Genomic DNA, 26,035 nt, shown 5'->3' with positions numbered 1-26,035 from the left:
TCTACAAAAGGAAGATAGGTTCGGATGGAGAGGTAGAAACCTATAAGGCAAGGCTTGTGGCGAAAGGGTATAGTCAACGCGAAGGCATTGACTATCAGGAGACCTTTTCACCTGTAGCCATGCTAAAATTCATCTGAACATTGCTTGCCATTGCAGCATTTCATGATTATGAAATCTGGCAGATGGATGTGAAAACTGCTTTCTTGAATGGATATCTTGATGAAGATATCTATATGGAACAGCCTTTGGGTTTCACTTCCAGTGATGGAGATCACAAGGTCTGCAAGCTGCAAAGGTCCATTTATGGACTAAAGCAAGCATCTCGGAGTTGGAACACTCGTTTCGATGATGCAATCAAAACGTTTGATTTCATCAAAAACGAAGAGGAACCGTGTGTTTACAAAAAGGTTAGTGGGAGTGCTGTCATTTTTCTCGTACTGTACGTAGATGACATTCTCCTGATTGGGAATGATATTCCCATGCTAACCTCGGTCAAGGTCTGGTTGTCAAAAGAATTCTCCATGAAAGACCTTGGGGAAGCATCCTATATTTTGGGAATAAAGGTCTATAGAGATAGATCTAAAAGGATGCTTGGCCTTTCACAGAAGATGTACATAGAGGAGGTGCTGAAGAGGTTCAGCATGGAAAACTCCAAGAGGGGTCTCTTACCCCTAAGGCATGGAATTCATCTCTCCAAGAAGATGTGCCCCAACACATCTGAAGAGATTCAACGCATGAGCAAGATTCCTTATGCATCGGCAATAGGAAGCCTCATGTATGCCATGCTATGTACACGACCTGATATAGCTCTTGCTGTGAGTGTCACAAGCAGATATCAGTCGAATCCAGGTGAAGAACACTGGACAGCTGTGAAGAATATTCTTAAGTACTTGAGAAGAACTAAAGATTTATTCTTGGTTTTTGGAGGATCATCAGAGTTAAAGGTAGAAGGGTACACAGATTCAGACTTCATGACTGATGTCGATGACAGGAAGTCAACATCTGGATATGTGTTCTTGTGCAATGGTGGTACGGTAAATTGGAAGAGTTCTAAACAACCGATCATTGCTGATTCTACTATGGAAGCTGAATACATCGCCGCCTCTGAAGCTGCTAAGGAAGGCTTTTGGTTCAAGAAATTCATTGCAGAGTTGAACGTGATGACATCAGATGCCATAACACTCTACTGCGATAATAATGGCGCCATAGCCCTTGCTAAGGAGCCAAGGTCTCATCAGAAGTCTAAGCATATAGAGCGGCGCTTTCACCTCATACGCGACTATGTGGAGAAGAAATATGTAGAGGTGCAGAGAGTAGACTCCGCGGATAACGTGGCAGACCCGTTCACTAAGCAGCTGAGTCAGCAAAAGACTGAAGCCCACCTTGAGAAGATGGGCCTAAGATACATGACCAATTGGCTTTAGTGCAAGTGGGAGATTGTTAGATGTATGCCCTAGAAGCCAATTTGGCTGACACATTGTTGATTCTAGGGACATAATTTTGTACTTAACTATTTATTATTGAATAAATAAAAGGCATCTTTTCATTCATATTGTTTATGTGTCTATGAATCGTCCAAGGAATTAATAAGATGATGATACATATTCTCAAGAGTTGAAAATTTGAGCCATATATCATTGGTGATTAATTTCTAAATGCTCCTGATCAATGGATCATCACGAGGACGGTTATCGATCCGATCAGTGCACAGATCACTTTCCTTCTGGATGGACGAGACTTGAGTCCACAGTGTAGGGACACTGAAGTGATAGTGCAGGTGCTTGTTAGAGAACAAGGGTACTGAGCGTGACCAAGACAAGAAGTCACTTGGATGTCTATCCACTCGTCAGTGACTTGCTTGATGTTGCAGTAGTGTGACTGGTCCTTTGACCTGCGGTGCTTCGGCTACTCACAGTGAGGTTATTGTAGTTTGACTGCACACATACATGGTCTCTAGCCATATGGGTCCATGCAGTGTAGATTGGCTGCAGTAGGTTCACTGTAGGAGTAGGGTATGCACCTATAAGAAATCTATCGACCTTGATAGAAGAGGAGTGATCCTATGTGATTTGTTAGACTGAGTTCTAAGACCTTGGCCAGGGCAGTAATATAAAGTGGAAAAAGAGTTTTCCACTATCGAACTCGAGTCGAATAAATCTTGACATATGACAGACGATGGGGTTTGACGAGTTGTCCATGACCTCCGTCCTGTAGGGATCCACGATAGTAGGACTGTATCACACGTTAACTGCACCTAGAGGTTCATCATTCCATTCTGCTGGGTGGCCACTACATGCTGCTAGGTGTCACTGGTGGATGGTGGGACTCATAGGGATTATCTTGATGATCGATAAACCCTAATGAGTTGAGTTGGAATCGTTCCAACCCATTGAAAGGAGTTTTCAATGATATTGAGATAGAGATCACAATATATCTCACTACCAGTCAGAATAGAACCTATGGGGTCACACACACTAGAAGTATTGACCGATCCGATGGTTGAAATCGTGATTAGGAATCACAAGAAATCAATTTGATTGATAAGAAGTTGAAGAAGAAAAGGGAATTAATTAATTGGACTTGAAACAAGAATCCTACTTCGGGTAGGATACCTAGAGTTCTAATTGGATTAGGACTGGAAATCCTAGTTGGAGTAGGACTGGGATTCCTACTTGGAATAGGATTCCTCAATCCTAATGAGATTAGGAGTTTTGAATCATAATTGGATTCCTACTTGGAGTAGGATTCCTAGAAATCCTAATTGGATTAGGACTACGGATTCAAATAGAGTCCTAATTGGATTAGGACTAAAATTAAACAAATCCTAATTGGATTAGGATTCCTTAAGTCTAAATTAATTAATAATCTAATGAATCAACATGACTCCTAATTGGATTAGGATTGAAGAGTTCAATTGAGTCATGGTTCATTCAAGTCCTAATTGGATTAGGACTAGCGTAGATTGAACCCAATATGGTCAATCCTAATTAGATTAGGACTTAACCATAAGAGAGGCACCCAATCCTCTTTGGAAGAGGATTAGGGCATCACAAGAAGGAGGGATCACGCCCCTCCTCCTCTCCTTGTGTGCGGCATAAAGAGAGGGGGCGGCGCCCCCCTTCCCTCTTAGGCAATATGTCTAGGGCTCCTAGATTGTAGGAGCCCTAGATGGCTTTATAAGGAGGCATGAGGCCGGCGCCCTAGGAAGAAGAGCTCTCCCTCTCCTTGCAGCCGTGGCCTCCTTCTCCTCCTTCTCCATCTTCAGCCGCAAGCAAGGAATCAAAAGAAGGTGATTGGCGGCCCTCCTCCATCCTTGCTTTCTTCCTCCAGCGCAAGGAAAATAAAAGGGCTGCAGTCAGGCTTTGGTTCTTCTTCAAAGATCCTTCTTCTTCCTCCTCTCTAGTGCAATCAAGAGTTGATTGAAAGAGAGGACATCAGCCATCAAAGCTATCTCTGCAAGGGAGCTAGCACCCCGGTGAGATAGAGAGCTTGGATCGGATCCTGCTTCGTGTGGATACCCGTAGAGGCCGGACGTTTGAACGGCTTCAAGCGAACCCTCTTCCAAAACCACGAATTCAGATTTGCGGTGATCATCTACCCGCGCAAGGTGAAGATTTGATCTTCCTAATAGTTTTAAAAGTTTTAATTCTTACCTAATTACGAAAGGTCTCGAAACAACGTTCATGCGATGAACATCGATCCCGCACATGCCTCTTCCGCTGCCACCTGATTTAATTTTTGAAATATCAGCGGCATGGGCGGGTTCCCAACAACACCTACATCCAAAGATATGAAAATAGTTTACTTTAGGCTTTCTATTTCTCCAAAGTTCATAAGGTGTTTTCTTTATAATGGGTCTCAATAATACTCTATTTAGTATATGACATGATGTATTAATGGCTTCTCCCCAAAAGTACTTAGGGAGGTTACTTTCACAGAGCATGGTTCTAGCCATTTTCTCTAGAGTTCTATTCTTTCTTTCTACAACTCCATTTTGTTGTGGTGTTCTAGGTGCAGAGAAATTATGAGTTATCCCCTTTTTACTACAAAATTCGTCAAATAGATGATTTTCAAATTCCGTTCCATGATCACTCCTAATAGCTATAATTGAAGCATTTCTTGAATTAGTAACTTCCTTATGAAATTTCTTAAACACAGAAAATGCTTCATCTTTATGAGCTAAGAACATAACCCATGTGTATCTAGAAAAATCATCTACAATGACAAGTCCATACTTGTTTCCACCAAGACTTGTAGTTCTAATTGGTCCAAATAGATCCATGTGTAGTAGTTCAAGGGGTCTAGTAGTAGTGACACAATTTATGGATTTAAAAGAGCTCCTAGATTGTTTGCCATATTGACATGCTTCATAAATTTTATTTTTCTCAAATTTTAGTTTTGGCAAACCTATTACAGAATCTCTTTTAATTAGTTTTTGTTAGATGTATGCCCTAGAAGCCAATTTTGGCTGACACATTATTAATTCTAGGACATAATTTGTACTTGACTTTATTATTATTGAATAATTGAAAGGCATCTTTTTCATTCATATTATTATTGTGTCTATGAATCATCCAAGGAATTAATAAGATGATGATGCATATTCTCAAGAGTTGAGAATTTGAGCCATGTATCATTAGTGATTAATTTCTAAATGCTCCTGATCGATGGATCATCACGAGGACGGTGATCGATCCGATGAGATCAGTGCACAGATTACTTTCCTTATGGATGGACGAGACTCGAGTCCACAATGTAGCGACACTGAAGTAATAGTGCAGGTGCTTGTTAAGAACAAGGGTACTGAGCGTGACCAATACAAGAAGTCACTTGGATGTCTATCCACTCGTCAGTGACTTGCTTGATGTTGCAGTAGTGTGACTGGTCCTTTGACCTGCGGTGCTTCGGCTACTCACAGTGAGGTTATTGTAGTTTGACTGCACACATACATAGTCTCTAGCCATATGGGTCCATACAGTGTAGATTGGCTGCAGTAAGTTCACTGTAGGAGTAGGGTATGCACCTATAAGGAATCTATCGACCTTGATAGATAAGGAGAGATCCTATGTGATTTATAAGACTGAGTTCGTAAGACCTCGGCCGGGGCAGTATGCACAGTGGAGAAAGAGTTTTCCACTCTCGAACTTAAGTCGAATAAATCTTCACATATGACAGACGATGGGGTTTGACGAGTTGTCCATGACCTCCGTCCTGTAGGGATCCACGATAGTAGGACTGTATCACATGATAACTGCACCTAGAGGTTCACCATTCTATTCTGCTGGGTAGCCACTACATGCTGCTAGGTGTCACTGGTGGATGGTGGGACTCATAGGGATTATCTTGATGATCGATAGACCCTAATGAGTTGAGTTGGAATCGTTCCAACCCATTGAAAGAAGTTTTCAATGATATTGTGATAGAGATCGCAATATATCTCACTACCAGTCAGAATAGAACCTATGGGGTCACACACACTAGAAGTATTGACCGATCCGATGGTTGAAAAGTGATTATGAATCACAAGTAATCAATTCGATTGATAATAAGTTGAAGAAGGAACAATGGGAATTGATTAATTGGACTTAAAACACAAATCCTACTTAGAGTAGGATTCCTAGAGTCCTAATTGGATTAGGACTGGAAATCCTCGTTGGAGTAGGACTGGGATTCCTACTTGGAATAGGATTCCTACAATCCTAATGAGATTAGGAGTTAAAATCGGATTCCTACTTGGAGTAGGATTCCTAGAGTCCTAATCAGATTAGGACTTCGGATTCAAATTGAGTCCTAATTGGATTAGGACTAAAATTAAATATGTCCTAATTTGGATTAGGATTTCTTAAGTCACAATTAATTATTAATCTAATGAATCAATAAGATTCCTAATTGGATTAGGATTGAAGAGTTCAATTGAGTCAAAATTGATTTAAGTTCTAATTGGATTAGGACTTACCTAGATTGGATCCAAATTGGTTCACCCTTGGGCTAAGCCTAATTGGATTAGGGCTTGACCACATTAGGGCATCCCAATCCTTACTTAATAAGGATTAGGGCAACCATGAAGGAGGGGCCCACGCCCCTCCTCCTTTGATCCCTTGGTGCGGCAACAAGAGGGGCCGGCGCCCCTCTTGGTAATACATCAAGGGCTCCTAACTTGTAGGAGCCCTAGATGGCTATAAAAGAGGGCAAGGGGGCTGACGCCCTAATTGATTGAAACCCTCTCCCTCTTGTGCCATGGCCACCCTCTCCCCTCTCCTTGTTTCATCCGCAAGCAAGAAGAAAAGAAGAAGAAGCCTTGGCGGCCTCCTCCCCTTCCCTTCCTTCATCCAACGCAGGGAAAAGAAAGACTGCAGTGAGGGCTTTGGTTCTTCTTCAAGATCCCTCCTTCTTCTTCCTCCTCTCAAGCACAATCAAGGGTTGATTGAAAGAGAGGAAATCAACCATCAAAAGAAGTCTTTGCAAGGGAGCTAGCACCCCAGGAAGACTAGAGAACTTTGTTCGGATCTCTGCTTCGTGTGGATACCCGTAGAGGCCGGATACTTGAACGGCTTCAAGCGAACCCTCTTCCTAAAACCACGAACTCAGATTTGCGGTGATCATCTACCCGCACAAGGTGAAGATCTGATCTTCAAATTAGTTTAAAAGTTTTTAATCCGTATCTAACTACGAACGGTTCATGAAACAACGTTCATGCGATGAACGTCGATCCCGCACATGCCTCTTCCGCTGCCATCTGATTTTTTTGAAATATCAGCGGCATGGGCGGGTTCCCAACAGTGGTATCAGAGCTTAGGCTTCGTAGATTAAGGTAAGAATTAATTATCTAAAGGCTTATTAGATCTGAAAATTGAATGATCATGCATGCTGAAAATTTCTGCATGCAGATTTTTCAGGGTTGCTGAATTTTTGCATGCTGATTTTTATGTGATAAGATGATGATTCTAATTGCATTGTTAATGAGATTACAAAGTTTAGAATCATGATTAGCATGATCAGCAACCTATGTCATAACATAATCAATTAATTCTCAGATCTGAAAATTATAATTGTTGCATATGGCGATGATCATAGGATTCAAACCCTTTTGGTATCGAATGTAATGACCTGCGATGTGATCTGTAATGTCATGTAATTTTTCAGATGCTTGCATGCATCTTATTTAATGTTTTGAGAGGCCTGCGTGCCTCCTAAAAGGGGATGTAATTTATTATTATTTTTATTTTACATCTGGTTGTATTTCTGTGATGTGATGTACATCAACGATCAAGTTGAAGACAAGGCATGAGATGAACAGGGGTCTAAGCGGTTGATGGCAATTGGATCAAGAGTTGGTCAAGGATCGAGTCAAGGAGGCTTGGAACCAATTCAAGAGTTGAAGACCAGTTGATCGATTGACGTGCATGTGCTAGTAATACGACCTAACTAGAATCCATGATCATCACCTATTTAAAGTTTAGCTTTAATTATTGCTGCGATTATAACTGCCTGCAATGTGCCGTTTGCATGTGATGTGAATGTGAGTCGGGTAGATAGGGTTACATATGATGTAGCAAACCAAATGAGATCTAAACTAAAACCTCCTCAATCAAGTCGAGAGTGAACCGACATGAGCAAGTCATATTAGATTAATTGATCTAATTGGTGTCTAGGAAAGCATGAAAGGTGGTTACTTAATTAGGACCTTACTCTCTGAGTAAGGGGAGCCTCCCACCTGCTTACCTGGCCAATTGTTCGATTACCTCTTATGAAGAGCTCAAGTTGCAAACACTAAGACCTGATTAACCAATATTAAGTCAATAGGTCTTCCACTGTAGTAGAGCTGCTAAGGTCTTTCTGATGTTGATTTGTCTCGGCTGGACACAGTGGGCAAGTTGCATCGGGGGGCTGGACCTCTCTATAGACATGAGATGTTGTAGGGTAAAGGTGGGGTTGGGCACCAATAACTATTAGGTGAGGACCCAATGACGACTTTATTCCTACGGTTATACGGTGGGTCTGACTTAACTAAGAAATGGGACCAATAACTGTTAGGTGAGGTTTTCATGGCTTAGAGACCAAGTTACACTGCAACATGCTTGAGAAGCATTGTACAAAAGTTGTACATTCATCAATCTATGTGTCACCAATAACTGTTAGGTGAGGTGGCATGTAAATCGGTGGGACCGCAGTACCCACTAGAAACCCTAGTCGTGTGGGATTTCCGTTTCCCTACCAGGGAGTGTGAGGGATTCGAGAAAATAGTGGGAGTTACATTTGTTCTAAAAGACCTTAGAACAGATTAATGATCAAGTACAAAAGTCTAACTAGAATCTTTACTCTCTGCAGATACAATGTCAGCTTCAAACCCTTTGACCCGTATTCTTGAGACCAACCGACTGACCGGAACCAATTACAAGGACTGGCTTAGAAACCTCAAAATTGTTTTGGACTGTGAGAAAATAGGCTACATACTCGATTCAGATAGCCCCACACTACCAACACGTCCTACTAATGTTCAGCGACAGATGCATCAAAAGTGGATGGATGATGACATTAGAGTCAAGTGCTATATGATGGCATCCATGTCCAATGAACTCCAATGCCAGCATGAGAATCTCAAGACTGCTAGGGACATACTAGTACACCTGCAAAAGTTGTATGGTGAGCAGAGTCGCACAGCTCGTTTTGAAGTGTCCAAGAGGCTCTTCAAGACAAAGATGCGCGAAGGGCAGTCTGTCCATGATCATGGTCTGACTATGATCAAGGACCTAGAGGAGCTTGAGAAGCTCGGAATGAACATGCACAAGGAATTGCAAGTGGATTTGATCCTACAGTCACTTCCTGATTCATTTGCTCAGTTTATAGTAAACTACCACATGAATAAGATTGAATGCACTAAGACTGAACTGAGCAACATGTTGGTAACTGCTGAGGGAGCCTTGAAAGGGGCAATGTCCTTGCTGCTGAGTTGACTTCTGGTTCCAATAGAAAGTCTACTTGGAAGAAAAAGAAGCCTGCTAAGAAGCACAAGAAAGACAAGAAGCCAAAGAAGGAAGTTCAAAAGAAAAAGGCTAACGACAAAGGAAAATGTTTCCACTGCAATGTCGACGGCCACTGGAAGAAAAACTGTCCTTCATACCTCGAGAGCCTGAAGAACAAGAAAGGTGACACACCTTCAGAAGGTATAGACTTGCTCATAATTGAAACTAATCTAACGGTTTCTTCTACTTCTAGTTGGGTTATAGATTCTGGTTCTAGTGCTCATTTGTGCACTACCATGCAGGGTCTAAAGGAAAGTAGAAGGCTGGCGGAAGGTGCGGTAACCCTTCGGGTTGGCAACGGGACAAAAGTTGCTGCTGTGGCTGTGGGCACCTACCATCTGCGACTACCGTCTGGTTTTAGTTTATTGCTTAGAGACTGCTATTATGTACCTGTTGCTAGCAGAAATTTGATTTCTGTTTCATGTCAAGCACAGGAAGGTCATGTTGTTACTTTTGACAAAGACTGCTGTTCTATTTATTTCAGAAATAAAATAGTTGCACGTGGTTTTATGATTGACAGTCTCTATCATTTACATATGGATGTATCTGTGAATGTTACCGAGCAAGAAGTGAGTGCCAAAGGATCCAAGAGATCTAGGGATGGGATAAACCAAAAATATTTGTGGCACCTCAGACTTGGCCATATTGGAGAGGATAGGATGAACAAAATGGATAAAGATGGGCTTTTCGGCTCATTGACTTCCGAGTCATATCCAGTTTGCGAGTCCTGTCTTCAAGAAAAAATGGCTAGATTGCCCTTTGTAGGACATGGGGAGAGGACCACTGAAATACTTACCCTAGTACATACAGATGTATGTGGCCCATTCGATGTGCCAGCCAGGGAACGTTATTCATACTTCATTACCTTTACCGATGATTATTCACGGTATGGGTATATGTATCTTATGAGACACAAGTCTGAATCTTTTGAAAAGTTCAAAGAGTTCAAGAATGAAGTAGAAAAACAAACTGGAAAACCTCTTAAGGCTCTTCGATCAGATCGAGGAGGAGAATACCTTAGTGGAAAATTCCGGGACTATCTCAAGAAAAACGGCATAGTCTCACAGTGGACACCTCCGGGTACACCTCAACTCAACGGGGTGTCAGAGAGGAGGAATCGGACCCTATTGGATATGGTCAGGTCCATGATGAGCTTCACTGATTTACCTATGTTTCTTTGGGGAGATGCCTTACTTACCGCAGTATATCTACTGAATAGAGTTCCCTCTAAATCCGTTCCTACCACACCGTATGAGATATGGCATGGTAAGAAACCAAGTCTTGGTCATCTCAAGATTTGGGGATGTCCGGCCCACGTCAAAAGACTACAGGCGGACAAACTAGAGGCTAGGACCATAAGTGCTTGTTTTATAGGATATCCTAAAGAGTCATTAGGATACAATTTTTGCATCTCAGAGGATCACAATGTGTTTGTGAGCCGTCATGCCATCTTCTTGGAAAATCAGTTTATCCTTGACAGAGGCAGTGGGAGGAAAATTGAGCTTGAAGAGAAAGTCTCTGAAAAGCAACGAGCCATGGATCCTATCGAACCCATTAATACAGAGCCAGTACACGATGTCCCTTGATGAGAGCATAAAAGTGCGATCTAAGTACCAATTAACTTAGCCTAATGCTAGCAAAATAATGAAAATAATAGGTGTTAACATTTACATGATTAAATATTTTACCCTTAGCACTTATTATAATTTTTATCATTATATAAATTCATCTCTTCCCAGCTGCAGAACAGAGCCCAGATTCAGCCGTTCATAAGCACTTCAGCATCCTTGTCGTGTCTGTGAGCCACATCAGCCCTCTCAAGACCCGTCCGCGTCTCAGGATCCGTGATCAAATCATGCCGCGATCAGCCTTTCTCCCAGCTCTTGGAACCTGCGATCAAGTGTTTCTCTCGTGCGTCCACGAAGCATTCAGCATCCCGAGTCCAACATCCGGCCGTCCGTGGCGATTCCACCGCGCCCCAGCGCGTGTGATCAGCTCTCAGCCATCCACCTCTTCTCAGCGATTTGCCCATGAAGCTTCTCCCAGCGTGCGACTCCTCATCCCGTGTCCATGTGATCAGCTCCCAGCGTCCACGTGTTCAGCCAAGAGCCAGCAAAGATCCCGCTTCATCCGCATGTTACCAGCTGCGATCAACTGTTCATGATCAACCTCCCAGCCCGCGGAATTCACGATCAGATCTCCCTGATTCCCGACTTTATCCCAGCATGCCACGTTCGTCCGAGTGCAGCTCATCATCCCGCGAACATCATCCGAATCCTAGCATCAATCCTCCGCATCCCATGCTTCCGAATCGGATCTGTGAAGCCTTCCAGCATCCCCAGATCTTCCACGGCGTCCGCGGGCCAGCATCCATTCCCAATCTCAGCTTCCGTCCGCTTCTTTCGCGTCCGAGTTCATCCGTTCGCATCCCAAGCTCCACAGCGACCGAAGATCCCGCATCCAAGCATCCGTTGGCGATTGAGAGAGCCCAAGCTTCCGATCCATCTGCGCTCCACGCGTCCTAGCCGTCTGTGATGGTTTCAAGCTTCACCCGTCCGCGTCTTTCGCTTCCGCGTCCATCCGAGTCCCAGCAAAATCCCAGCCGTCCGTGCCCTCTCCTCTCCACGTGCGATCAGGGAATCCAGCGTTATCATTAGGGCTCGGGGGGATCTATATAAGGAGGGCCCTCTCGGCTGTGAAGGGAAGAGCTCTCATTTGAAAACAAAGAAAAAAAACAGAGAAAGAGAGAAACAGGGGAGCCCCTGTTTCCGAAAATAAAAAGGAAAAAAAAAAGAGGAAGAGGAACAGGGGAGTTCCTTTTATGTTTATGGCCGGCTAATTTCTTAGGGAGGGAGAAGGATGAACCTTTGATGTATTGCTCTTTGAAGTAAACTCTAAACTTTTGCTTTCAATGGTTTATATTTATTAATATGTTTTTGATCCATGCATAGTTATTTCGTAGATAGTTCTTAAATGGATTATGATTATTGATATATGGATTGCTTTAGTATTTGATTCGTCGTAGACGTAGAAAGCACGACGAATGCTTAGAAATTGAGTTCATATGTTCATGAAACATATACCATGATTAGATCTATCCTACCACTAATCTTTAATCAAGAACCATAGGGTTTATTCCTTGGATGCAATATCATCAAGGGGGATTCCAGATCCCTACCATCTTTATTTCATTGAATTTTGTTTATTATTCTTTGCATTTAATTTCTGAAAATCAAAGCATCATTTTAATCCACAAATTTATTGAATTGATTAATCTAAAATTATACTAAATAATCTCACATATATTTCGTTCCCTGAGGATTCGACCTCGGACTCCCGAGAATTTACTACTTGTGCGATTCTCCTGCACTTGGGAGAACAATTTTATTTTTGCACCAAGTTTTTGGCGCCGTTGCCGGGGAACGGCTTAGTTATTAGTATAGTTTTAGATTTAATTAGTACCCTATCAGTTAGATTGAACATTATAGTAAAACTAAAACTGAGAAAAAAAAAATTTATTGCTGTTTTTTTTATTCCCTGCACAGTCTGCATCAAACTCTGATATCTGAGTAATCCACCGTCTGATTGCACTCAAATTTCGTCGGCTGCTGTAGGACACATGTTTCTTTCATCTGAACGGTCTGATTGATATTATGATACATTTTACGATCATTAAATTAATATAAACTTTGCTGCTGTCTGCTTTGAATTTTCTGTATTTAATTTTTTTGTTTAGAATCAGAATTTTATTATCATCATATCTCATTAACCCTTGTTGCTACTTGAAAATTGATAAGAACTTTAAGAAAAGATCAAGGATAATCATTAAAAACAAAAAAATAAAAAAAAAAACAAACAAATAAATAAACTCTGAAATTTTGTATGCTAGGTTGGAATAGGGACAACACTGGACGTCTGAGTCGACAACCTTTTGACAATTCCTTAGATCACATTATTGAAACTTTTTCGCAAAATCTCAGATCTGGTGAGATGGCTGATGATGATGTAGGAAGTCACCATGGTAATGAAGGTAGACCCCCAGTTATGACACTTCGACAATACTTACATCCCACTAGGACTAGTCAACCTTCATGCATGATTATTCCTGAAAATGTAGGACACTTTGAAATCAAACCAAGAGTAATTCAATTGCTGCCAAAGTATCATGGAATGGAATCCGAGAACCCTTATCTTCACCTTAAGAATTTTGAGGAAATTAGTATCACATTTAGAGTGCCAAATGTATCGGAAGATGTCCTTAAATTGACCTTGTTTCCTTTTTCTTTAAAGAATAAAGCCAAAACATGGCTGAACTCCTTGAGACCTAGATCGCTAGGAACATGGCATGACATGCAAAGAGAATTCTTGAAAAAATTCTTTCCCGCACAAAGGACTAACTTTTTGAAAAGGCACATTAGTAATTTCCAACAAAAAGACCATGAAACATTTTATGAATGCTGGGAGAGATTTAAAGATTTGCTTCTCTCTTGTCCTCATCATGGGTTTGAAACATGGAGAACCATTAGTTTCTTTTACGAAGGATTGTCTCCACAGTTAAAACAATTTATAGAGACTATGTGCAATGGTCTATTTTTGGAAAAGCAACCCGATGAGGCATGGGACTATTTAGACTCTCTCGCAGAGACTGCACAATTATGGGATACAGGGGATAGAGTGAATAAACCTTTGCCTAAGCCTACTAGCATTCCACACGGGGGCCTTTACAACCTTAATACTCAGGATGATATTCAAGCTAAAATGGCAGCCCTTACTAGGAAGGTAGAGGAAATTGAACTTAGAAGGATTGAACCCGTCAAGACCGAAGAACATAACAGCGAGTGTTGTAGGATTTGCGAGATGCCTGGCCATCTCATCACTGATTGCCCCACAATACCCGCATTCAAGGAAGTCTTGCACGATCAGGCCAATGTTATGAATACCTATCAAAAATCTTTCAATAATCCTTTTTCGGGTACTTACAACCCTGGATGGAAGAACCATCCAAATTTCAGGTGGAGGAATGACCAACCTCAACAAGTATATAACCCAACTCCTCCACCTCCGCAACCTCATTATGCACACCCACCCCCTCAAAAATCCAGTCTCGAAGAAACTTTGCAATCTTTCATGCAAGGTCAAGCCAAAATCAATGATGAATTAAGAAATCAACTGACAACGCTGACCACTGTTTTAAGTGCTCAAGAGAAGGGTAAGCTACCAGCTCAACCACAACCTAACCCTCAAGTCTACGGCGGTAGCAATGCATCATCTTCAACTTTGCATAAAGAACAAGCGAAGAGTATAATAACTTTGCGAAGTGGAAAGATTATTGACCGACCAGTCCCAGAACAAACTCAAGCCATACCTGATTCTGACCCTTTAAAGACAAAAGAAAAGGATAATGAAGAAACTGAAGCACCAACATCTACTAAAAAAATTGAATGTCCTTTTCCTGCACCATTTCCACAAAGATTAAAGCCCTTGCAAAAGCTTGAACCAAACTCTGAAATTCTTGAGCTTTTTAAGCAAGTAAAAATCAATGTACCTCTTCTTGATACAATCAAACAAGTGCCCTCCTATGCAAAATTTTTAAAAGATTTGTGCACTGTCAAGCGTCATTTAAATGTCAAGAAGAAGGCATTTTTGGCTGAAAAGGTAAGTGCAATTTTACAGCATAACATTCTCCCTAAATATAAGGATCCAGGTTGCCCAACTATCTCGTGCATCATTGGCAATTTTAGGATTGAGCGAGCATTGTTAGATTTAGGAGCGAGTGTGAATTTGTTGCCATATACGGTATATGAGCAACTCGGTTTGGGTGAGTTGAAGCCAACAACTGTGACCTTACAATTAGCTGACAGGTCAGTGAAGGTTCCTAGAGGGATTATTGAAGATGTGTTGGTCCAAGTAGACAAGTTCTATTTTTCTGTTGACTTTATCGTACTGGACACACATCCGGCTTCCAATTCACCATCTCAGATTTCGGTCATCTTAGGACGTCCATTCCTTGCAACTTCTAATGCATTGATCAATTGTAGGAATGGTGTCATGAAGCTTTCTTTTGGCAATATGACCTTGGAACTGAACGTCTTTAGTATAGGCAAACAACCCAGTGATCATGAAGAAAGTAAAGAAGTTGAATGGGTTGAAACCATTGCGGAAGAATATTTGTTAAAAGAAACATTTACTGAATCGGCCGACAATGGTTTGATAGATTGGTGTTCTGAAGGTACCGCTGATGATATGGTCCCACCTATTTTAGATAACTCGGATGTCATGATGGTCAATGGGTGGAGACCGAGAATAGAGGAATTTGAACAGTTGCCACCTCTAAAAGCAAAGATAGTACCATCCCATGAACAAACACCTAAGCTCGAGTTGAAACCTTTACCGAAGGAACTCAAGTATGCCTTTCTTGGATCCGAGGACACATTTCCTATAATCATCTCATCTGATCTGGATCATGCCCAAGAAAGAAAATTACTTGGTGTTCTAACGAAATATAAGGGAGCTTTAGGATGGTCTATTGCCGACTTGAAGGGGATTAGCCCTTTAATTTGTACGCAACGGATATATTTGGAGGACAATGCCAAAACCACAAGGCAAATGCAACGCAGGTTGAATCCTACGATGAGAGATGTGGTTAAAGCAGAAGTCCTCAAGTTGCTTGACGTGGGTATGATTTACCCAATTTCCGATAGCAAGTGGGTAAGTCCTACTCAAGTCGTGCCCAAAAAAGCAGGTCTGACGGTAGTCAAAAATGAGCAGGGTGAACTAGTTCCAACTCGTGTTTCAACGAGTTGGCGCATGTGTGTTGACTACCGAAAATTGAATTTGGTCACTAGGAAAGATCACTTTCCCCTACCCTTCCTAGACCATGTTTTGGAAAGAGTTGCAGGACACAAATTCTATTATTTTCTTGATGGCTATTCCGGGTACTACCAAATCGAAATTTCACCTGAGGATCAAGAGAAGACTACCTTCACTTGTCCTTTTGGCACATTCGCTTTCCGTCGGATGCCATTCGGGTTGTGTAATGCACCTGCAACATTCCAAAGATGCATGCTCAGTATTTTTGAAGAAATAAACGAGAAATTTTTAGAAGTGTTTATGGATGATTTCTCTATTTTTGGCGATTCATTTGATGATTGCCTGTCACATTTACAAGCAGTCTTAGCTCGATGCATGGAAAAGAATTTGATACTGAATTGGGAGAAATGCCACTTCATGGTGCCAAAGGGAATTGTCCTAGGACATATTGTTTCATCGAAGGGCATGGAAGTTGATAGAGCTAAGATTGACTTAATCGCCAAGCTACCTGCACCCAAGACGGTTAGAGATGTTAGATCATTTTTGGGTCACGCAGGATTTTATAGGAGGTTCATCAAGGACTTTAGTGTCATAGCTCGACCATTATGTAACCTCTTATCCCTTGATACACCGTTCGATTGGACCGAAACCTGTCAAGATGCATTTGAAAAGCTGAAGTCTATGCTTAGCACTGCATCCATCGTGCGACCACCTGATTGGTCATTACCTTTTGAGATCATGTGCGATGCTAGTGACTATGCGATAGGAGCTGTTCTAGGACAACACAAGGATAATAAGCCATATGTCATCTACTATGCAAGCAAAACCTTAAATGATGCTCAAATGAATTACACCACCACCGAGAAGGAATTGCTTGCAGTAGTATTTGCATTAGACAAATTTCGCTCTTATATCCTTGGTGCTCCTATTGTTATCTTTACAGATCATGCAGCGCTAAAATATTTATTGGATAAGAAAGATGCCAAACCACGCTTAATACGCTGGATACTTCTACTTCAAGAATTTGACATCACAATCAAAGATAAAAAGGGAGTAGAAAATGTGGTTGCTGACCATCTATCACGGCTAGTTGTTCATGATTTGGTGCCACAGTTGCCCATCAAGGACTCGTTCACTGAAGAGCAATTGTTTGCACTTTCTACTATGCCATGGTATGCTGATATTGTAAACTTTCTTGTCACGAACCGGATGTCGGAGCATTGGGGATCGAATGATAAGAATAATTTCTTGCGTGAAGTAAGGAGTTATTATTATGATGCCCCCCATTTGTTCAAGTATTGCAATGATCAAATCTTTAGAAGATGCATACCGGATCATGAGATACAAAGTGTACTCTCTTTTTGTCATGCCAGTGCTTGCGGAGGACACTTTGCATCTAAGAAGACGGCAGCTAAGGTGTTACAATGTGGTTTTTATTGGCCTACAATATTTAAAGATGCCCACGAGTTCTGTAGGACATGTGACCCATGTCAACGTGTTGGAAGTATAACTCGTAGGCAAATGATGCCTCTTCAGCCCATTACTGCTATTGAAATTTTTGACATGTGGGGCATCGATTTTATGGGCCCATTTTCACCGTCTTTTGGATATGAGTATATTTTAGTTGGTGTTGAGTATGTGTCAAAATGGGTAGAAGCTGTTGCCTGTAGAACTAATGATCACAAACCTGTTTTGAAATTTCTTAAAGAAAATATTTTTTCACGGTTTGGGATGCCCAAGGTTATAATTAGTGATGGGGGAAAACATTTCTGTAATAAGCCTTTTGAGATCCTATTATGAAAGTACGGTATCACTCATAGAATTGCAACTCCTTATCACCCGCAGACTAGTGGCCAAGTAGAGCTAGCCAATCGGAAGATTAAACGAATTTTAGAGAAAACGGTGAATCCATCACGCAAAGACTGGTCTTTAAAACTTTCTGATGTATTGTGGGCTTACCGTACTGCTTATAAAACTATTCTTGGTATGTCCCCGTATCGGTAGTCTATGGAAAAGCATGTCATCTACCTGTTGAATTAGAGCATAAATCATATTGGGCCATTAGAAAATTGAACTTTGAATTGTCAGATGCTGGTTTAATTCGAAAATTACAATTAAGTGAGTTGAATGAAATTCGTCGGGATGCGTATGACAATGCTAGACTTTGTAAAGAACGAATGAAAATTAGGCATGATAAATCAATTCTAAGAAAATCTTTTGAACCTGCACAAAAAGTTCTTTTGTATGACTCTCGCTTACATCTGTTTCCTGAAAAGTTACGATCAAGATGGACAGGTCCTTTCATTGTAAAAACTGTTTTTCCATACGGGGCAGTTGAAATTGAGAATCCACAGGATGGCACAATTTTTAAGGTAAATGGACAAAGATTAAAACCTTTTCTGGAGAATTTTGCAGATGAAGAGGACTCCTTTTCCTTGGAGGAGCCTTCTTATGACTGAGCATGACGGCCAAGGTATGTGTATATTAGTTAGAATTCAATTTTTTTCTTTTATTTCTAGTTTTCTTCTTATTTTGTAGGTCTTCTTTTCTGAAAATCAATAGCTCAAGGTATTCTTCTTCTCTCTATTATTTTCTCTATTGTCTCTCATATATAGTTTTCTTGCATTTTTTTACATTGAGGACAATGCAATGTTTAAGTTGGAGGGAGGAAAATATTTTGATCAAAAAAAAAAAAAAAAAAACTTGTTTTTGCATTTGATTTATTCTATTACTTTCTTTTTTGAGCAAATGCACATGTGTTTTCATATTGAGTGTGTACAACTATTAAGGCAAGGAACACATGCATACTATGACTGATCAGAGACCTATTATTAGATCCCCACACGTGTACTTAATGACAATAGGAAGGCCTCAGGAGTTCATATTTGTTAACTGCATTTTTGTTAGCCTTATCCATAAAAGAAGTATGAGTATCCTTGTTCGTACCAAAGGTTCAGGATTTGGTTTTCACATAAAGATAGAGGCTGAATATCCCGACTAGATTACTTAGGTGCCTTATGATCCGACTTTGGTTGACCTATAGTCACGATGCAGTCACATATATAATAAAAATATTTATATGGTTCAGTCTACCATTTCTTTTCTTGCATAATTATTATTCAAAAAAAAAAACTTATGATGACAAGTCTGGCCTCGTGGCGTAGTCTGGTTCGAGTAATTAAGTCCGAGGGGTGTTTCACCTAATGTCTTGAGCCAACTGGATCGGGGGTCATTGACTGAAAGCTCGCTATATGGACCTTACTAGAGCCTAATGGGGTTGGATAGCTGTAGTTGTCATGTGTATTGAAAAAAAATTTATATATATATTATATGAAATGAAATAAAAATAAGCATGAATGAGTTAGTTAGGCTGAACCTAGTGACATGTGGTAATGGCTGGTTTGACTCCATTGTATTGGACTTCTGTGTACCCGGGTTGTTTAGTTGAGATTGATAGCTCTTTCTTTACATGCGAACCATTCTTGACAAATTTAGACAACATGTGATATTCTGAAAATTTGATGGATCAGATTCTAATAAAGTGTAGAAAACATTTGTGGACTTGAGTAGTGCACCTAAAACTCAGGCGGTGCTCTGTTGTGGTGGAGATATTAGTACTCTGAGAAAGTCATGCGGTTTGATGCACACTACACTTTTATATTTCCTTGCCTTGACAGTTGCCATGCTTGAAAATATATATCAATTAATTACATGTGTATTAGATTAAGATTTATTTCATATTTCTATTAGAATCTCATGTCATATCATTCATAATGTTTGTGGGTAGCATCCCTGAAAACCCTCACGAGACAACACTCGTCCACTAGGGTAACCTAGGGGTTTAACGGCTTGTTGCACGTGCTAAGTGCAATCGTGATTCCTACGAAAGTGAGTATTTATCTTAATTTTATGCAATTAGTTCTAATAAAACATCAAAGGATCAACCAACACCTTTTGCACTCTCATTTTATTATCTGCTCGTTAATTGCTAGAGACTAGCAATAAGCTAGTTGGGGGGTGTGATGAGAGCACAAAAGTGCGATCTAAGTACCAATTAACTTAGCCTAATGCTAGCAAAATAATGAAAATAATAGGTGTTAACATTTACATGATTAAATATTTTACCCTTAGCACTTATTATAATTTTTATCATTATATAAATTCATCTCTTCCCAGCTGCAGAACAGAGCCCAGATTCAGCCGTTCATAAGCACTTCAGCATCCTTGCCGTGTCCGTGAGCCACATCAGCCCTCTCAAGACCCGTCCGCGTCTCAGGATCCGTGATCAAATCATGCCGCGATCAGCCTTTCTCCCAGCTCTTGGAACCTGCGATCAAGTGTTTCTCTCGTGCGTCCACGAAGCATTCAGCGTCCCGAGTCCAACATCCGGCCGTCCGTGGCGATTCCACCGCGCCCCAGCGCGTGTGATCAGCTCTCAGCCATCCACCTCTTCTCAGCGATTTGCCCATGAAGCTTCTCCCAGCGTGCGACTCCTCATCCCGTGTCCATGTGATCAGCTCCCAGCATCCACGTGTTCAGCCAAGAGCCAGCAAAGATCCCGCTTCATCCGCATGTTACCAGCTGCGATCAACTGTTCATGATCAACCTCCCAGCCCGCGGAATTCACGATCAGATCTCCCTGATTCCCGACTTCATCCCAGCATGCCACGTTCGTCCGAGTGCAGCTCATCATCCCGCGAACATCATCCGAATCCTAGCATCAATCCTCCGCATCCCATGCTTCCGAATCGGATCTGTGAAGCCTTCCAGCATCCCCAGATCTTCCACGGCGTCCGCGGGCCAGCATCCATTCCCAATCTCAGCTTCCGTCCGCTTCTTTCGCGTCCGAGTTCATCCGTTCGCATCCCAAGCTCCACAGCGACCGAAGATCCCGCATCCAAGCATCCGTTGGCGATTGAGAGAGCCCAAGCTTCCGATCCATCTGCGCTCCACGCGTCCTAGCCGTCTGTGATGGTTTCAAGCTTCACCCGTCCGCGTCTTTCGCTTCCGCGTCCATCCGAGTCCCAGCAAAATCCCAGCCGTCCGTGCCCTCTCCTCTCCACGTGCGATCAGGGAATCCAGCGTTATCATTAGGGCTCGGGGGGATCTATATAAGGAGGGCCCTCTCGGCTGTGAAGGGAAGAGCTCTCATTTGAAAACAAAGAAAAAAAACAGAGAAAGAGAGAAACAGGGGAGCCCCTGTTTCCGAAAATAAAAAGGAAAAAAAAAAGAGGAAGAGGAACAGGGGAGTTCCTTTTATGTTTATGGCCGGCTAATTTCTTAGGGAGGGAGAAGGATGAACCTTTGATGTATTGCTCTTTGAAGTAAACTCTAAATTTTGCTTTCAATGGTTTATATTTATTAATATGTTTTTGATCCATGCATAGTTATTTCGTAGATAGTTCTTAAATGGATTATGATTATTGATATATGGATTGCTTTAGTATTTGATTCGTCGTAGACGTAGAAAGCACGACGAATGCTTAGAAATTGAGTTCATATGTTCATGAAACATATACCATGATTAGATCTATCCTACCACTAATCTTTAATCAAGAACCATAGAGTTTATTCCTTGGATGCAATATCATCAAGGGGGATTCCAGATCCCTACCATCTTTATTTCATTGAATTTTGTTTATTATTCTTTGCATTTAATTTCTGAAAATCAAAGCATCATTTTAATCCACAAATTTATTGAATTGATTAATCTAAAATTATACTAAATAATCTCACATATATTTCGTTCCCTGAGGATTCGACCTCGGACTCCCGAGAATTTACTACTTGTGCGATTCTCCTGCACTTGGGAGAACAATTTTATTTTCGCACCATCCCTCAACCACCTCGTAGATCTAGTAGGGTTTCCCATCCTCCCGATAGATACTTAGGTATACTAGAAGAGGATACCGAGGAAATGTTCCTAGTGGGAGATAGGGATCATACACAAGATTCCAAAACCTACGACGAGGCGATATCTGATATCGATTCCGAGAAATGGCTGGAAGCCATGAAGTCAGAGTTAGACTCCATGCATTCCAACCAAGTCTGGACCTTAGTAGACCCACCAGAAGGTATTGTACCTATTGGATGCAAATGAATCTACAAAAGGAAAATAGGTTCGGATGGAGAGGTAGAGACCTATAAGGCAAGGCTTGTGGCGAAAGGGTATAGTCAGCGCGAAGGCATTGACTATCAGGAGACCTTTTCACCTGTAGCCATGCTAAAATCCATCCGAACATTGCTTGCCATTGCAGCATTTCATGATTCTGAAATCTGGCAGATGGATGTGAAAACTGCTTTCCTGAACGGATATCTTGATGAAGATATCTATATGGAACAGCCTTTGGGTTTCACTACCAGTGATGGAGATCACAAGGTCTGCAAGCTGCAAAGGTCCTTCTATGGACTAAAGCAAGCATCACGGAGTTGGAACACTCGTTTCGATGACGCAATCAAAACGTTTGATTTCATCAAAAACGAAGAGAAACCGTGTGTTTACAAAAAGGTTAGTGGGAGCGCTGTCGTATTTCTCGTACTGTACGTGGACGACATCCTTCTGATAGGGAATGATATTCCCATGCTAACCTCGGTCAAGGTCTGGTTGTCAAAAGAATTCTCCATAAAAGACCTTGGGGAAGCATCCTATATTTTGGGAATAAAGGTCTATAGAGATAGATCTAAAAGGATGCTTGGCCTATCACAGAAGATGTACATAGAGGAAGCGCTGAAAAGGTTCAGCATGGAAAACTCTAAAAGGGGTCTCTTACCCCTAAGACATGGAATTCATCTCTTCAAAAAGATGTGCCCAACACATCTGAAGAGATTCAACGCATAAGCAAGATCCCTTATGCATCGGCAATAGGGAGCCTCATGTATGCCATGCTATGTACACGACCTGATATAGCTCTTGCTGTGAGTGTCACAAGCAGATATCAGTCGAATCCAGGTGAAGAACACTGGATAGCTGTGAAGAATATTCTTAAGTACTTGAGAAGAACTAAAGATTTATTCTTAGTCTTTGGAGGATCATCAGAGTTAAAGGTAGAAGGGTACACAGATTCAGACTTCATGACTGACGTCGATGATAGAAAGTCAACATCTGGATATGTGTTCTTGTGCAATGGTGGTACGGTGAATTGAAAGAGTTCTAAACAACCGATCATTGCTGATTCTACTATGGAAGCTGAATACATCGCCGCCTCTGAAGCTGCTAAGGAAGGCTTCTGGTTCAAGAAATTCATTGCGGAATTGGATGTAATGTCATCAGATGCCATAACACTCTACTGCGATAATAATGGCGCCATAGCTCTTGCTAAGGAGCCAAGGTCTCATCAGAAGTCCAAGTATATAGAGCGGCGCTTCCATCTCATACGCGACTATGTTGAGAAGAAGTATGTCGAAGTGCAGAGAGTAGACTCCGCGGATAACGTGGCAGACCCGTTCACTAAACAGCTAAGTCAGCAAAAGACTGAAGCCCACCTTGAGAAGATGGGACTAAGATATATGACTGATTGGCTTTAGTGCAAGTGGGAGATTGTTAGATGTATGCCCTAGAAGCCAATTTTGGCTGACACATTATTAATTCTAGGACATAATTTGTACTTGACTTTATTATTATTGAATAAATGAAAGGCATCTTTTTCATTCATATTATTATTGTGTCTATGAATCGTCCAAGGAATTAATAAGATGATGATGCATATTCTCAAGAGTTGATAATTTGAGCCATGTATCATTAGTGATTAATTTCTAAACGCTCCTGATCGATGGATCATCACGAGGACGGTGATCGATCCGATGAGATCACTGCACATATTACTTTCTTTATGGATGGACGAGACTCGAGTCCACAGTGTAGCGACACTGAAGTAATAGTGCAGGTGCTTGTTAAGAACAAGGGTACTGAGCGTGACCAATACAAGAAGTCACTTGGATGTCTATCCACTCGTCAGTGACTTGCTTGATGTTGCAGTAGTGTGACTGGTCCTTTGACCTACGGTGCTTCGGCTACTCACAGTGAGGTTATTGTAGTTTGACTGCACACATACATGGTCTCTAGCCATATGGGTCCATACAGCGTAGATTGGCTGCAGTAAGTTCACTGTAGGAGTAGGGTATGCACCTATAAGGAATCTATCGACCTTGATAGATAAGGAGAGATCCTATGTGATTTATAAGACTGAGTTCGTAAGACCTCAGCCGAGGCAGTATGCACAGTGGAGAATGAGTTTTCCACTCTCGAACTTAAGTCGAATAAATCTTCACATATGACAGACGATGGGGTTTGACGAGTTGTCCATGACCTCCGTCCTGTAGGGATCCACGATAGTAGGACTGTATCACATGATAACTGCACCTAGAGGTTCACCATTCTATTCTGCTGGGTAGCCACTACATGCTGCTAGGTGTCACTGGTGGATGGTGGGACTCATAGGGATTATCTTGATGATCGATAAACCCTAATGAGTTGAGTTGGAATCGTTCCAACCCATTGAAAGAAGTTTTCAATGATATTGTGATAGAGATCGCAATATATCTCACTACCAGTCAGAATAGAACCTATGGGGTCACACACACTAGAAGTATTGACCGATTCGATGGTTGAAAAGTGATTATGAATCACAAGTAATCAATTCGATTGATAATAAGTTGAAAAAGGAACAATGGGAATTGATTAATTGGACTTAAAACACAAATCCTACTTAGAGTAGGATTCCTAGAGTCCTAATTGGATTAGGACTGGAAATCCTAGTTGGAGTACGACTGGAATTCCTACTTGGAATAGGATTCCTACAATCCTAATGAGATTAGGAGTTAAAATCGGATTCCTACTTGGAGTAGGATTCCTAGAGTCCTAATCAGATTAGGACTTCGGATTCAAATTGAGTCCTAATTGGATTAGGACTAAAATTAAATATGTCCTAATTTGGATTAGGATTTCTTAAGTCACAATTAATTATTAATCTAATGAATCAATAAGACTCCTAATTGGATTAGGATTGAAGAGTTCAATTGAGTCAAAATTGATTTAAGTTCTAATTGGATTAGGACTTACCTAGATTGGATCCAAATTGGTTCATCCTTGGGCTAAGCCTAATTGGATTAGGGCTTGACCACATTAGGGCATCCCAATCCTTACTTAATAAGGATTAGGGCAACCATGAAGGAGGGGCTCACGCCCCTCCTCCTTTGATCCCTTGGTGCGGCAACAAGAGGGGCTGGCGCCCCTCTTGGTAATACATCAAGGGCTCCTAACTTGTAGGAGCCCTAGATGGCTATAAAAGAGGGCAAGGGGGCTGACGCCCTAATTGATTGAAACCCTCTCCCTCTTGTGCCATTGCCACCCTCTCCCCTCTCCTTGTTTCATCCGCAAGCAAGAAGAAAAGAAGAAGAAGCCTTGGCGGCCTCCTCCCCTTCCCTTCCTTCATCCAACGCAGGGAAAAGAAAGGCTGCAGTGAGGGCTTTGGTTCTTCTTCAAGATCCCTCCTCCTTCTTCCTCCTCTCAAGCACAATCAAGGGTTGATTGAAAGAGAGGAAATCAACCATCAAAAGAAGTCTTTGCAAGGGAGCTAGCACGCCAGGAAGACTAGAGAACTTTGATCGGATCTCTGCTTCGTGTGGATACCCGTAGAGGCCGGACACTTGAACGGCTTCAAGCGAACCCTCTTCCTAAAACCACGAACTCAGATTTGCGGTGATCATCTATCCGCACAAGGTGAAGATCTGATCTTCAAATTAGTTTAAAAGTTTTTAATCCTTATCTAACTACGAACGGTTCATGAAACAACGTTCATGCGATGAACGTCGATCCCGCACATGCCTCTTCCGCTACCATCTGATTTTTTTGAAATATCAGCGGCATGGGCGGGTTTCCAACAGTTTTGATATTGTATCCATACTTGCATGACCTAACTTCCGGTGCCATAGCCAACTTATATCATTAACCTTAGTATCACTAGCTACTAAGTAAGGGTTATTTTTGGCAAGATCTTCAAGATCTACTACGTAGACATTTCCACGTCTTATTCCTTTGAATACTAGGCTATTGTCAATTGAGTTGGTTATGATGCATAGGGTTGGCTTAAACAAAACATCAAAACCCCTATTACATAATTGACTTATGCTAAGTAAGTTATGCTTAAGACCATCTACAAATCGTACATTATCAACAAAGGTTGAGGAGGTGCTTTGTACTTTAC

At 41.5% G+C, this 26,035-nt stretch overlaps 1 pseudogene; it reads right to left on the bottom strand.

Moving 5' to 3' along the window:
- Positions 1 to 13,430: 13,430 nt before the first annotated feature.
- LOC149753729 (small nucleolar RNA R71) lies at positions 13,431 to 13,528 on the bottom strand (annotated as a pseudogene).
- Positions 13,529 to 26,035: the final 12,507 nt, after the last annotated feature.

This window comes from Phoenix dactylifera, chromosome 4 (genome assembly GCF_051530095.1).
Source record: "Phoenix dactylifera cultivar Ajwa chromosome 4, Ajwa_hap1_PhDact_Kaust_v1.1, whole genome shotgun sequence".
NCBI classification, from domain to species: domain Eukaryota; kingdom Viridiplantae; phylum Streptophyta; class Magnoliopsida; order Arecales; family Arecaceae; genus Phoenix; species Phoenix dactylifera.
The sequence above is the reverse complement of the archived record's forward strand: the minus strand, read 5'-3'. Positions and strand labels throughout refer to the sequence as shown.